The following is a 15,630-nucleotide window of genomic DNA, read 5'->3' as shown; positions in this document are numbered from 1 at the left end:
GAAATAGAGTCTATTCTTGTGGTTGATAATATAAACCTGAAAAATAGCTGGGAGGAGAGAACAACATTTTTTACATATAGATACTCCATCAAGGAGAAGCAAGTTGACTTCACAGGGAATTTAGAAAAAATTGGTTAGCAAGTAAATAGGGCCTCTCTCACACATGAGTGGGGATACCCTCCTCAAATGAGTGGCCAGGCTGAGCCAAAGAGCAGTGAAGGCACACAGAGTGGGCGGATTGACTGGCTGACAGGTGAGCATCTTTGGCGAGGGTGCTCTGGCTTTTTCCAAGCCTGATCCCCAGGGTGGACACGCGAGCTTTTGTGGAGCCAGCCCCCTTTTCTCACTGCCCTGAGTTTCTTTATTCCTCCAGCTGAGCAGTGCTGCGGCGGATTTCATTGAAAAGTGTCCACTGGGTGGCTTTAAATCTTGCATGGGGGACTTTCACTCATCTAGAGGAATAAAGAAGCTCAGGGCAGTGGGAAAAGGGGCTGACTCTGCTGAACCACATCCAGCCACCCTGGGGATTAGGCTCGGAGAAAGCTAGAGTGCCCTTGCCAAAGACACCCGCCCATCAGCCAGTCAGCCTGCCCATTCCGTGCAATTTTGCTGCGCTTTGGCCAAGCCTGGCTGCTTGCTTAAGGAAGCAGTCGCACTCTCCTGGCTGCTTGCTTAAGGAAGCATCCCCACTCGCACGTGCCCTCCCATCCCCACAACAGCCAGCCAGAGGGTTTGTGAGAAGGAGGGTCATCTTTGGGGAAGCCACTTGTACTCACTCCTCAGTTCTGGGGCTGTCCCCCTTTCCATCATATCCTCCTCCCAGATCCCATTCCCACCCTGCTAGCCCTTGTGGTAGCGAGGTTGGCATTGGCCACAGCTGGGTTGGGCCAGTGTCTTGGGGTGGAGAGCAGTCGCATACCAGGTTGGCAGTGAGCCACAGTAGAGGGGTAAAAGACCCATATGTGGCTCTGGATCCGCGGGTTGCCAACACCCAGCCTAGACAATCTCAGATTGTTGAAGGGACAAAGGTAATTCAAAACACAAAGAAATTTAGTAATTCAAGACACAAAGAAGAAAAAGATGCAACGCTGATTATGTCTACTTAGTGGAAATTTAAAGAGGAAGTGAAGGATCTGAAAATACAAGAGCTTCATGGTTGTACTAGCCATGATACATTGTCAACTAAGTTCCAACAAACAGGAGAGGAAAACAGATCAATTTATAGGACCAAACCCAAAGCATAAACCCCAACACAACAAATCAGACAATGAGTCTGAGAGTGATGAAAAAGAAGAAAAACAGGAAACATAGGAAGCAAATGCAGGGTCAACTGTAAATTTTAGGGTTGGACTAGAATACCAGCCCTTGGATTCTACGATTCCATGAAAAGCCCCTTGTTAACTTTATGAAGACTACAATAATTACTACATGCACTTAATGCATATGCAGTATATATACACACATATAGCACATTGATAGAAGAAGAAATATTATTCTATGTTAGAGGGTAATTAATCTCATAATGGTAAAGCAATTTTACCATTATGCTAAAATAAGATTACCCTAACTGACAACTTTGTCATCGAAAAGAGGAAAGAACTAGAGGGTCAGCTATACTGGACTTAATTCTTACTAATAAAGATGAAATGATAGTGGAGGTTGAAGTTGCATGAACTTTGTGGGAAAGTGACCATGAAATACTGGAATTCAATATAAATCCAGACACAAGCAACAGAACAAAATCAAACTAATGCCTTTTATTTTAAAAGAGCTGATTTCAACAAACCTAGAGTTTGGGAAGGATTCCATAGATGAAAATCTTAAAGGAGAAAACAACTCAAGAAGCTTGGAAAACTCTGAAAAAAGTGATTATAAAAGGCCAGTCTAGCTCAATACCACTGAAAAAGAAAAACAAGAAATTCAAGAAGAAACCAGCATGGTCACATAAAGAACTCTCTAATAAACTCAAAGACAAAAGAATAAGTACAAAAATAGAAAGATTAAAGCAGAATACCAACAAGTAGCCTGAACTTGCAAAGATGAAATCAGGAAAGATAAAGCTCAGAATGAACTAAGATGTGCACAAATGTCAAAACTAATTAAAGTTTCTTTCAACATGTAAAAAAAAGAAGTAAATGAAACAATCGTCTGCTAAAGGGGTAAGAAGGCAAGGAAATGATAAGCAGCAGGGTGAAAACAGCTTTTTAATTAATTCTTTGCATCTGTCTTCATGCAAAAGGGGAAAAATAGCCCAACCTACCAAAAACAGAACCATAAAAGAAAAGTTAGGAATACAAATTAAAACAGTCAAGAAAATAGTACAATTATACCTGCCGACCCTAGATGAGTTCAGATCACCAGGACCAGATGGATGACATCCCAGAGTTCTGAAGGAGCTGGCAGATATTATCTCAGAACCATTGAACCATGTCTTTCAGAGATCAGAGAGTGCTGGATAATTACCAGAGGATTAGAAAAGAGTTGATGTGGTTCAAAGAAAGGGCAGTGTGGGGGGTGGATCCAGGAATCAACAGACCTATCAGCCTAACATCAATACCTGGGAAGACCTTAGAAAAGATAATCAAGCAACAGATCTGGGAACACCTGGAAGCAAGCAAAGCTATAACTAGAAGCCAACATGGCTTGTCAAAAAAAAGAAAGGAAAAGGTAATGTGAAACAAATCTGATTTCATCCTTCAACAAAGTGACTAATTAGTGAACCAGCAAAATGCTTTGGACAAAGTATACTAGGATTTCAGTAAGGCATTTTACAAAGTAGACCACAACCTACTTCTTAGTAAGTTAGAAAAATGTGGGATAGACAACACCACCATCAGATGGATTCATAACTAGCTGACAGACTGCACTCAACATGTAGTCCATAATAGAACTATATCTACATGAAGAAAAGTATTGCAGTAGGATATCACAAGGTTCGGTATTAGGCCTACTATTCTTCAATATCTTCATAAACAATTTAGATGAAGGAATAGAAGGGGAAATTTGCAGATGACATTAAGCTGGCAGGAATAGCCAACATCCTAGATGATAGGCTCAAGATTCTCAATAAACACTGGGCCCTATTTATCAAAAGGAAATTCAATGGTGAGAAAAGTAAGGTACACTTAGGCAAGAAAAACCAAATATTCAGGAATAGAATAGGTGGAATCTGCCTTTTTAAAAATAAATATTTTTATTGTTTGTATCACAAATTCCATTTCTATATTGAACAGTTTGTTTTCTAGGTGTCCAAATATGAACATTATCACAATCATTATAATCATGTACATACAAATATATATAAGGTAGTATCAATCGTTATTAGAAACTATACTATCTTCCATATTGACATCAGTTATATAACCATCAAAATATTTACTAGTCAGTTTTTCTTTCCCATGTAGTCCATATTTTCACATAAATCCACTCATCTAACCTCTGTTAGATGTACTAACACATGTTATAAAATATTCTGAATCTTTTTTTTCTTTAAAAATTAGAGTTAACCTATCAATTTCTGCACATTCTAGAATCTTTTTGATTATATTATCATCTGTAGGGGTTACTTCATTTTTCCAGTATTGTGCATATGCAATACTGGCTGCTGTTAGAATATGTAAAATTAAATATGTATTACCTTTATTATAGTTTTCTGGTAGCATGTCCAACAGGAATGTCTCAGGTTTCAAGTCTATGTGTTGTTTTGTCAAAATTTCCAGCCCTATGTGAATTTTCTTCCAATATTTTTTTGCTTTGGGACACATCCACCGCAAATGATAATATGAATCTGGTGTTTTGTTACATTTCCAACATTTAACAGATTATTTTTATACATATTCGCTATTCTTGCAGGTGAATAGTGCCATCTATAAAACATTTTATAAAGATTCTCTTTATATGCTGTTGACATCATTAAGCTTATAATATCTATTCCATAATTTCTGTCACCTGTCCAACTCTATTGCATAGCCAAAATTCTTAGCCCAAATTATCATAGCTTCTTTTACTTGTTCTTCCTCCAATTTGATAGTTAATAAGTAATTGTATTTCCTCTTAATTAATTTTTCATATGTTTCCATTAGAATCTGATCTAGCTCGTTTGGTTCGTTATAAAACTCATACTTCTTCCTATTTTTTTCCTATCTGGATTGAGAGGTGGAATTAAGCAGTTTCTAAACAGTTCTGGAGAACCGGTAGCGGAAATTTTGAGTAGTTCAGAGAACTGGTAAATACCACCTCTGACTGGAGATTTTGCAGTATCTTTCCCCTGCCATGCCCACCAAGCCATACCCACAGAACTAGTAGTAAAAAATTTTTGAATCCCATCACTGTCTGGATTGTATCTGCAATTGTGGCTACCATGATAGGTCAATCCCTAAACTTTTTTAGTTTTTGTTTTGTTTTTAGTTCTCCCCTTTCATTTAGTATGTCCATATATCTTTTGGTTTTATTCATATTTATAACATTAGGATATATCCATGTCTCCATTATAGATAACCATACTGGAACTTTCAGGTAGTGTTGCTCTTTGGTTTTGGTCCATACTAGCAGTAATGTATTTCTAATGTAATGCCTCTGGAAATAGCTATTCATCTTACCCTTCTCGTACCATATTTACCCTTCTTGTACCATAAAAAGGTATGCCATCCCAGTTGCAGATCCTGAGTCCTCGCTCTCCTCCACCGTCCGCACCTGCTGCCAGCTAACCCCAACACACTCCCAAGTATTAGGTGGAATCTGCCGTAATAGTAGTAATTGAAATGAATCTTGGAGTCCTAATGGACAATCACTTAAATATGAGCCAGCAATTTGCTGCAGCCACCTCTGTTCTGACCAAGGCTTCCTGAGACATTAACAAACACATGTTAATTCCAAAAACCTTTTGTTTTATTTCAACGGCTATGAATTATAATCATTCACAGCCTGTAATGAGTCTCAAAATGAGTTTGTAAATAGTGCCACAGAAATCTGCCAAAGTCCTTCAGGATAAGTCTGATAAGCATGCATCTTTATCTTTCTTGAAATGCTGCCAACGACTAAATCGCCAATTAGTTGTTCAAAACCAAACGGAGCACAAATTCAAAATGGAGCTTCAGGTTTCAAACCAACAAGTACAAACAAAGTTGCTTCCTGCAAAGGTTCATGTGTCTTTGCTCCTCCTTTATGTTTTATGGAAGGGCCAAATACCTCCAAGCCTTACTCTCAAATCACCCCTGTTGTCTTAACTGTTCTGCCTTCTGGCAGCTCTGCGCATGCGTGCACTGGGAACAGGCTCCCCCTGTTCCTCTGCCTTGCTGCTGTCAGATTCTGGTGGCTCCAGAGTCAGCACATAACTCCTAGGTGGCCCTGGCCCATCTCTATATCGGACGCAGAACCCTTGTTCGAAACCACCCCAGACTCCCAGACTGGCCCATGTTCCTCCCCACAGTCTGACTGCTCCCATCTCCACAGGCTGCTGGCAGATCACACCACCATCAAAAAAGCTAATGCAATCATGGGATGCATTAACAGAGGGATACAATCAAGATCACATGAAATGCTAGCACCACTTTATAAATCCTTGGTAAGACTACATTTGGAACGTTGCATTAAGTTTTGGTCACCACAGTATAAAAAGTTATTGAGATTCTTGAAAGAGTGCAGAGAAGAGCAACAAAGATAATTAGGGGCTGGAGGCTTTGGTGGGAAAGTAACAGCATTTCATAATGTCATGTTGGACACATGACTGCAAAAATGTCTTTGGATAACAGTGACTCAATAGTCTTGAAATGAGGATGAGCACTGCCCCCTATAGTCGGTAATCACCAGTGGAGTAAAATACACAAAGGACTCCTTTAATCCCCTCTTTCCTTTTCCTGGAGTCAGGATGGGGTTCTGAGGCAATTCAAAGATTATATCAATAGAAAAAAAACAACTGATCCAGCTGTCACCAGAAGAATATTTCTATAGTATTTCTCAGAGAAAGAGACAGACAATTAAGACCAAATCCAGTTTATTGCCCTTTTGGCATCTGTTATAGAAATAGGAAATAATGATAGGTAAAATAAAATACTTTCTTAATTCACAGTTGTATATGAAACAACAAACAGTAATTGAAGATTGGTGATTAATTGGTGAATGTTTTCGTCTCTCACAGAAGCACGAAAATGCTAAGTGTTATGATTATAGCAACTATTATGGTTTCAATAAATCACAATTAGTATTTAAAAGAGGCATATTCTTTTCATTCTAGTTGAAGCTATGTAGGAAATAATTAAGCATGATTTAGAATACTTTATGCCAGCCTATAAATATAGTTGCCATATTTGGATAAGAGTACATTGTAACCAATGATCTGTAGCAGCAAGATCAAGTCAATACCAATCTGAAATGTACCCTTTTTAAATATAGGTTCTTTGTATTTCTGCAAGTCCCAGTAGCTTTAGAGTTCTATTTAAAAAAAGGAAAACAAATATATGATACATTTTTAGCACATGATCCAGTATAATGATCTTTATTGGAGACCATGATGAATCTATATTTGGTTTGACCTTCATTTCATTAATTATAAAAAAATATTTGTGGATCTAGCAGGAGACTATTTTATTCAATGTATGATTCAAATCAGAAGTGAGTTTCCAAACTTCATTCTTTTTCTTGATTTCTATGAGAATTCTGATTTTTAATTTTAACAATGTGATGAAACTTGGGAAGATTGATCCTTTTGATTCATGAGATCTTTCCATTTGAATCAAAATAACGCAGGAGTTTTAAAATAGCCATGTTCATGATTTGATTTTTTTTAAAATAATATTGGTTATACTTTTTAATTGGTAGGAAAAAAGTGTACAATATTTACAGACATAACTGTTCTTTTTCTATGACTATATCTCATATTCAAAGAATATATATGTGAAAAGAATCTTAACAAATTTAGGGTAGAAGAAAGTAAAATAATTATTACATTTGTCAGTATGTGCCTGTGAGGGATAATGATTTTTTTTTGCAAAGAAAGTTGAGAATTGGATAAAAATTAGTGCAGAGGGTTTGGAAATATAATATTTTAATTCTGAATTCTTTAAAATTATGGATTTTTGATTTTGGAAAGAATTAATGAAATGAGCAAATGAAAGTTAATATAATGCTTTGTTTCTAAATAACAATAATTAGATACCTCACAACTTATTGCCACTGAATGACAGGCCTGGTAGTTTTAACTTCTTTCTATCCTGCCCCTCCCTCTGGCATTTTCTATATGGTATAGAAATACCTTGATTTATTGCTCTTTATTTTATTTTACTTTGCAATTACAGAGGGTTTTTTTATAAGATTGTTCACCAGCAAGAAGATTACAATTTATGTAATTTATGACAATTAGTATTTTTTTAATAATTAAGGATTAAAAAAAAGCTATGTACATTTTTAGACATTATGCTACTGCACGTTTAATAGACCACAGTGTTATGTAAACATAAATATTGATGCCCGATATGAATGCCTTATAGTTAGACAAGAAAAGAAACAATTTTGAGGAAAAGTTAAATATGCACAATCATTGTTTTGTTTTAGTATAATTGGAGGGCATTCATCTCCCAGTCTTTTATTTTCTTCTTTCCATCACCATCTCAAACATATAAATTTGGAGGAAAAAGAATGAAAATTGATGACTACTTCATTCTGATGCAAAGATTGGGGGATATGGTTGTTTTTTTAAAACTTTTTTCACAATCAAATCAGATTTTTTAAAATGCAATATTTTCCATTACTAAGAAAATATCTGCAAAGTTATCCTGAGAAAATAATGATCAAAGCCCATCAAAATGGGAAAGGTTTATCATATAGAATTGTGCTTTAATAAAATCAGAAAGTACAAGGTGCGATATTTTTTGTTTACATGCTCATCAAACTAAATTGGGACACAACTGTTGGTGCAATTAGCAGTAGAATCGATGTAAAATAAAGATCCATGTAAAATAATGTAAGTTATATGAATATTTTTGTTTTAGTTTTTTTACTGTAAAAACATATTCTTTTTTATGATTGATAAACTCTTAATTTCCAAATATTCTATAGGCTTCAAAAATACTGCAATGCTATTTCCCCTTTAATAAAATTCCTACATATTTTGGGAAAAAGAAGAAAATGGTTTTTTTATTCCACTTGAGATGACCTTCAGTGATTTATTAATTTTGTTTACTCAGCATTTTTCTGAAAGGACATTGCTGATTTAGATTTGCACATAAAGAATGAAATGTGTGTTTATTTTAAGAAAGACATTGTCTTTTTTTATCATTTAGAACCTTTATAACAACTTCATTCACAATGCTTTAAATTATATTATGCTACTATTATTGAATAAAATATATCATTCACTGAATACATTAAATATTTTATCACATTGCCAAATATGGTGACATATTGCAATTCATAGAGGTAATCCATATTTTAAAATGTTCATTATCTACAGTATATGTGCATGTTGCATATATCTACCAATACTATGAGTCAATTTATTAGGAAGAACTGCTGAAGATTAAACTCTGTCCTGCTCAGATCTTCTACATGCAGTGAAGCATTCTGTGTTTTAAGTAGCATAGATACTAACCAAACGGCATGCAATACATCATTTTGATATAAACCAGTTTGTTAATGAAATCTGTGTCTAGCAGTGGTGGGATTCAAATTTTTTTACTACCGGTTCTGTGGATGTGGCTTATTTGGTGGGCATGGCTTGGTAGTCATGTGACTGAGTGGGTGTGGCCAACTTAATGTCATTCATGTTGAGGGCTGCCTCACTCTTCCCAGCCATTTCTTGTCACACCCAGCCTCAACTTATCTATAGTTCTGTAAAAATGTTGTTCACTTTTTTTTTTTATTATCTACATACTATAGGTGTATTTTCATGGACCACTGAAAGGAGAAAATGACTCACATGCTTTGCTCAAGAGTGTGACAGCAACAGGCTTTTAAGGGGCTGCCAGAAAGAAGGGGCGGGGCAATATATTTTCCAAAGCACCAGAAGGCAAACAAGAAGCAATGGATGGAAATTGAACAAAGAGATAAGCAACCTAAAACTAAGGAGAAACTTCCTGACACTGAGAAAAATTAACCAGTGGACCTGCTTGTCCCCAGAAGTTCTGGGTGATCAATCACTGGAAATTTTTAAAAGACTAGACAGCCATTTCTCTGAAATGGTATAGGGTCCCCCCCATAAGTCCCTTCTAAGTGTTATTCTGTTATTCTGACACCTTTCCCAGGATCTCTACTCAGAGTTTGGCTACCTGAGTTTTCCTGCCTGACCAGGGGCTTGGACTAGAAGACCTCCAAACTCCCTTTCAACTCTGTTAAACACACATGTATTTTATGCTCTGGACTATAGACATTGAATGCATGTAAACCCTGAAAAATATGTGGTAGCCCTGGGCAAAAGAAAGGCAGTAGAATCACTCTAGGTGTAGGACAGTGTAAAATATTAACACATGATAAATAATGGAACAATTAAAAATAATAGCACAGAGTTTTCTCTATCTGTCCGTCTCTCTCTCTCTCTCCCTCTCTCCCTATTTCTTTTTCTTTCTCTCTCTCTCTCACACACACACACACACACACACACACCTCTGTCAGCCTTCATTCCCTCTCACTCCAGGCACTTTACTCACAAAGGGAAGCAAATCCAGCAATGGAGAAGTTTTGCAGGTTAATGGATATGTATTTGCAGCTCCTGCAAACTTCCCCATGGCTGGATTTTCCCCCCTCCCCCAGTGTTCATTCCCTCTCACTCCAGGCACTTTACTCACAAGGGGAAGTGATACTTCTAGTGTCCATGAAGAATCAAGCCTTGGAGCAGTTTTGCAGGTTAATGGACCGCTGCTCCACTCACAGTCATGTGTTTTCAAGTGGCTGCTTAAAAATGCATGGCTAGGGTGGAGGAGCAGTCCTCCTTTAAACTGGGGTGAGCGAGCATCAGATGGGCGGGGCAAGCGAGTGAGTGGAAACTGGGTGACTGGGTCGGGGGAGTGACCAGCCAGATGTTGCTACCAGTTTGGCGACCGACGCCAGATTATTACTACTGGTTCGCCTGAGTAGGTGAGAATTGGCTGAATACCACCTCTGGTGTTTAGACATGACCTCAGCACTGAAAAATCTAATATGCCCCCAAGATTCAGGTACTATATTTCTTTCACTATGAGCCATTCTTTTTTTAATGAACAATTGATACTCTAAACGTAACATTTGTGATTAGTTTGATCTAATATATCCCATATATATGGGACGTAGTGGCTCAGTGGCGAAGACAATGAGCTTGTCATCAGAAAGGTTGGCAGTCTGGCAGTTCGAATCCCAATGCCACGTAATGGAGTGAGCTCCTGTTACCTGTCTCAGTTTCTGCCAACCTAGCAGCTTGAAAGCATGTAAAAACGAAAGTAGAAAAATAGGGATCACTTTAGTGGGAAGGTCACAGTGTTCCGTGCATCTTTGGTATTTAGTCATGCTAGCCACATGACCACAGAGACGTCTTCAGACAGCGCTGGCCCTTCTGCTTTGTAACAGAGATGAGCACCGCCCTCTAGAGCCAGGAATGACTAGCATGTATGTGTGAAGGGAACCTTTATTCCATATATAATTTCTTTTCCAAAGAAATGCAGGAAAGCAAGGATGAAGTTGGACAGAAATTTGCTGGCTTATAACTTGCAGGCAGAAGTTTCTGTGCTTCTTAAATTACTGTCACCTGATCTAGTAAAGAAATATTTTCCATTCCGTTTAAGCACTATATTCACAGCTCGTGACATATTCATTATTTAGCTGGTACAAATCCTTGAACATTGTCTTTTAAAAAGTTTGGCTTAATAATTAAAATTGCTCCTTCATTTCACTGTGTTACTCCTTGACCCGAAAACCAGTTCTGTATGTTATCATATTATCAATCTGCAGCTTTGGAAGCATTATAAGACACGAGAGAGCTGGAAGTAATCTACAGAGGACAAGAGGTCCCAACTTCTAAAGCAAAACAGTTAAGCCAGTTTTTCTGGCATATAAATAATATTGAAGGAATGAATGGTATTTTGCACCATCACTAACTATTATAATTTCTAACTTCTAAAATGGAGAGCACAGATTTGTGTAACCTGGATATTTTGTTTAGGAAATGATAAATGCCAAAGGAAAGTGCACCTGACCTAATAAAAATAGTCTTTGAAAGTTTAAACTATATTCCATAGTTGAATAAAAGTCATAAAAACATAAGACAATCATACTACTGACCAGAAGAACGCAGAACCAGAACAAACTTAAAGCAGAGAACAGAGCAGCCCTTGAAAGTCTAAAGAAGAACCAAACCAGGAGGTCAAAATATTATCCAAATAATCTGAAGGCGGGGCAAAAACCAACGGATGGAAACTGATCACAGAGAAAGCCAACCTAGAACTAAGAAATTTCTTGACAATTAGAATGATTAATCAGTGAAACAATATGTCTCCATAAGTTGTGGGTAGCCCACATTGGTGGGATTCAATTTTTTTACTTCCAGTTCTGTGGGCGTGGCTTGGTGGGCGTGGTAGGGGAAGGATACTATAAAATCTCAATTCCTCCCCACTCCTGGGGGAAGGTTACTGCAAAATCCCATTCCCTCCACACCCTGCTAACCTGCTTCTCCACTCTGTTCTCCTGTGCAGGGCAACAAAAGAAGACCCAGTCAATCAGCTGGGACTTGGGAGGCAGAGAATAGATGGGGGTGGGGCCAGTCAGAGGTGGTTTTTGCTGGTTCTCTGAACTACTCAAAATTTCCACTACCGGTTCTCTACTGAATACAACCTCTGGTGGTCCAACACTGGAGATTTTAAAGAATATATTGGACAAATGGCAGACATTGCAGCAGTATGGTGTATCCTCCATAAAGTTAATAGTCTTATCCCATCCAAAGTTAATAGTCTTTTATGCTTCAAATTTATCAATTTTCACCCAAGTTAATACCAAGGTGTGGTAATATAATTCCCAATCTGGCAACCCAATGCCCCCTCATTTTTTAGACTCTTGCAACGTTTTCAAACCTATTCTTGCTTTTTTCTCTAGCCAAATATATATTAATATTATCTTATTTAATTCCTCAAAATATTTCCCCCCACTTTTATTGAGATTGTTTGAAATAAATATAATAGCCTTGGTAGAATATTCATTCTACCAAATAGCTATTCTTCCAGTTAATGACAATTGAAAATCTTTACATTTCTTCAAATCTAATTTAATTTGTTGCATCAATTTCATATCATTATCCTCTTTAACTGTTGCACATTTTGTTAACCATATTCCTAAGTACTTCACTTTTTTGACTATCTGCATATCAATTCTTTCAATCATCACTCTTTTTTGTTATCTGAGATTTTTAACTAAAATCTTTGTCTTGTCTTTATTTATTTTCAATCCAGCAACTTCCCCATATTCCTCTATCTTTTGAATTAACTTCAGTCCAATTTCTAACGGGTCTTCTAATATAAAGACCAAGTCATCTGCAAATGTTTGTAGCTTGTATTTTTCTTTTTTTTAATTTCCATTCCTTATATTTCTTCATCTTGTCAAATATTTCTGGCTAATGCTTCCAGAGTCAGTATAAATAGTACAGTGGACATCCCTGACTAGTATCTTTTTTTTAAAATCAAAGTTCTCCATCATATCTCCATTTACCATCACTTTGGCTGATTATTTATGATAGATTGTTTTAGTCATATTAATAAATCTCTCCTTAAAGTCCATATATTTTAATTGTAATAGCATAAATTGCCAATTAACACGTCTAGAAAAATCAACACCATTTATTTTCCAGGATGTGTTTCATAGTACTCCAATGTATTTAATGTACTCATATTGTTTTTAATCTGCCTCTTTGGCAAAAATCCATCCTGATCTGGATGTATACATTCATTCAAAACCCTTTTAAATCTTTCTGCTATTATCAAAGTGTATATTTTATAGTCTGATTCAATAAAAATATTGTCCTGTAGTTCTTTATCTGCATTAAATCTGAGTCATCTTTCGATATAAGAGTAATATTTGCTTCCATCCACGAGTTAGGAATTTTTGCTTCTAGGAGAACTTCATTATAAACTTCCAACATCACTGGGCGTAATGTATCTTGTAAATTTTTATAAAGTTCTGCCGGTAACCCTTCAGGCTCTGGTGTTTTATTGCTCTTTTGTCTCTTAATCACTTCTGTCAATTACCATGATGCATTCCGTTAAGGGGACAGCTCACAATTGCTACCTAACTAGCTAATTCCCATACACTGGCCGGACAGCACACAACATCCATCTTAATTTTCTTTTTTTTGTCCTTTCCATATAACTTTTATCGGACTGTGATCTGCCCATACATTAGGTTCTATTTCTATCTCTTGTACACATGTTTGTACACAGGCTATTGAGCAATATTTGGTCCTATTAAAAGACAAAATATTGCACCGGGGGAGATGACTGGATTTCAAAAAGAAATGGTGTTGATGCTTCAAAATATTTCTGATATCTTGACAAAGAATCACAGGGATATAAAAGACTTAATGCAGGACATTCTGGGGAAATCAGAAAATGTTCAACAAGGGACAACAAATAAAGATCAGAAAATGCAGGAAACAGAGGAAATAACAGAAAGACAAGAAGGCAAAACAGACCAGATAAAGCAAAAAGAAGAACAAGAAGAGAAAGAGAAGACAACAAGGACTTATGAACCAAATCAGTGACAATATATATTAAGGGATCAAAAATGGGATTGGATAAAAGGAAATGCATTTTTAAAGAAAAGATAGGGGCTTGGGCAGACCCCTACCCCCACCCCCGAGAGATGGCACCAAAAGATAATAGAGATGGGAGAAATATTTGGGTTAAATAGGAAAGATGTAGACAGAGACAAAGACCCAAGGGAAGAGTTTGGGAGGCAAACTAAAAAACTAATAAGAATTGAAATACTAATTCCGACAAGAGATGATGGTTAGAAAGGGAATGTTGTTTAATATAAGACTGATTTTATTGAAAGCTAAAATAGAGGTAGAAATAAGATTAAGGGAGAATATTATTATATAATAGACTAAAAGCAATAGCTAGATGTAAAGATTAGATGTTGAAAGATGGTATTATTATGAATAATATTGCGATTGTCATTAGAATGGCATACCAAAACACTGAACAACTAAACAATGAAGGAACATATTCTAATACAAATATGTATAATAATACCATAATTACATAAACATGATTAATATAATGAATATTATTATTTAGAGGTAGAAACAAGATTAAAAGGAAATATTATTATACATATTTTATATAACATACTAAAAGTAATAGCTAGATGTCAAGATTAAATGTTGAAAAAATGGTATTATGTATGTTTGAACAATATTGTGATTGTTATTAGGATGGCACATAAAAATACTGAACAACTAAACAATGAAGGAAAACACTTAGATATAAATATGTATAATAACACTATAACTACACAAGTATGATTAATATAACAAATATTATTAATATTTCTATTATTATTTGTACTTAAATGAATGACACCCAGATACCTCACTGTTCATATAATGATCTTGATGTGTATTTAAAAATAAAATTTTTAAAAATGAAAAAAAAAACATAAACAGAGCAACTCCAGTTCCTTAGCAACAGAAATGTTACCTAGTCTGGAAGTGAAACTTCTGCAAGCAAAAAATCAAGTGCAGAGAGGACTCCAAAAATATTTGCTTCCTATTATGAGAGCCTGGTTGATCCCTCACATAGAAACTATAATGCTATTAGTCATGTTTATTAATTTTATAATATAACAATAGTTAATTTCATCTAAGCTGCCATGGATTCATCATAATCATCTATGAGAAAATTATTATTTTTACATCAGGATAGAAATCCCATTTTTAATTTTAAACTACAGTATATGAATAAAACAGCAACTTTTTTTTGCAAACATTTAACAAATCCACTTCTTACCAAATAAATTTCCAGAATTTGCTGTTAAAATCCTTCTTTTTTAATACATAGATTCCCTTCACTCTTAATTATTTTCAGGAATCATTAATGATACATTTATAGAATCAAACTCATTGGGCTCTATGCATCATCAACTGATTTATTAATTATCTTTGACAGAGAGGAGACAGAAGAAAAGTCAAGAAAATGATTGTATGGTAGTAATTAAAAGGGGAAATACTAATTTAAGTTCCAGGAAACAATTCTATTCCATGGAGAAACTTCACATAGAATAACTTGATTCAGATATGTTTAAATTCAAATGAAATAGGTACTTGGAAATTGCCCATTTCTGGGAGTCTTCATTCTTTTCGTTTCAGGCTGACTCCTGAACTTGTATGGTGAAGTGTCACTGACATAATTGCAATAGAATATAGGGTACTTATATTAATGTAAAGATGTATTAGTTTGAATATTGATAGTGAAATAAATAATTGATTTTTCATTGCCCAAAGAGTACCATTTCTGCAAAAAAAGTTAGGTATTGACAAATGTGTAGGATTTCTAATATTTCTCTACATAGACTAAGTTCAGGAGGAAAAATGTAAATGGGATAGGAACTCCAAGATAACTTAGAGGAAATTAGCATGTTTCACAGATAAAAAATTTCTGTTGTAAAGAAATGAAAAACTACAGA

At 35.8% G+C, this 15,630-nt stretch overlaps 1 protein-coding gene across 1 annotated transcript in view; it reads right to left on the bottom strand.

Annotated features, from left to right (window-relative positions):
- The window catches only part of CNTNAP2 (contactin associated protein 2), an 850,526-nt gene that overhangs the window by 431,024 nt on the left and 403,872 nt on the right, over window positions 1-15,630 (bottom strand). The window lies entirely within an intron of this gene.

This window comes from Pseudonaja textilis, chromosome Z (assembly GCF_049901715.1).
Source record: "Pseudonaja textilis isolate UNSWEBS1 chromosome Z, rPseTex1.2, whole genome shotgun sequence".
NCBI classification, from domain to species: domain Eukaryota; kingdom Metazoa; phylum Chordata; class Lepidosauria; order Squamata; family Elapidae; genus Pseudonaja; species Pseudonaja textilis.
This window is presented reverse-complemented; position numbering and strand designations above follow the sequence as displayed.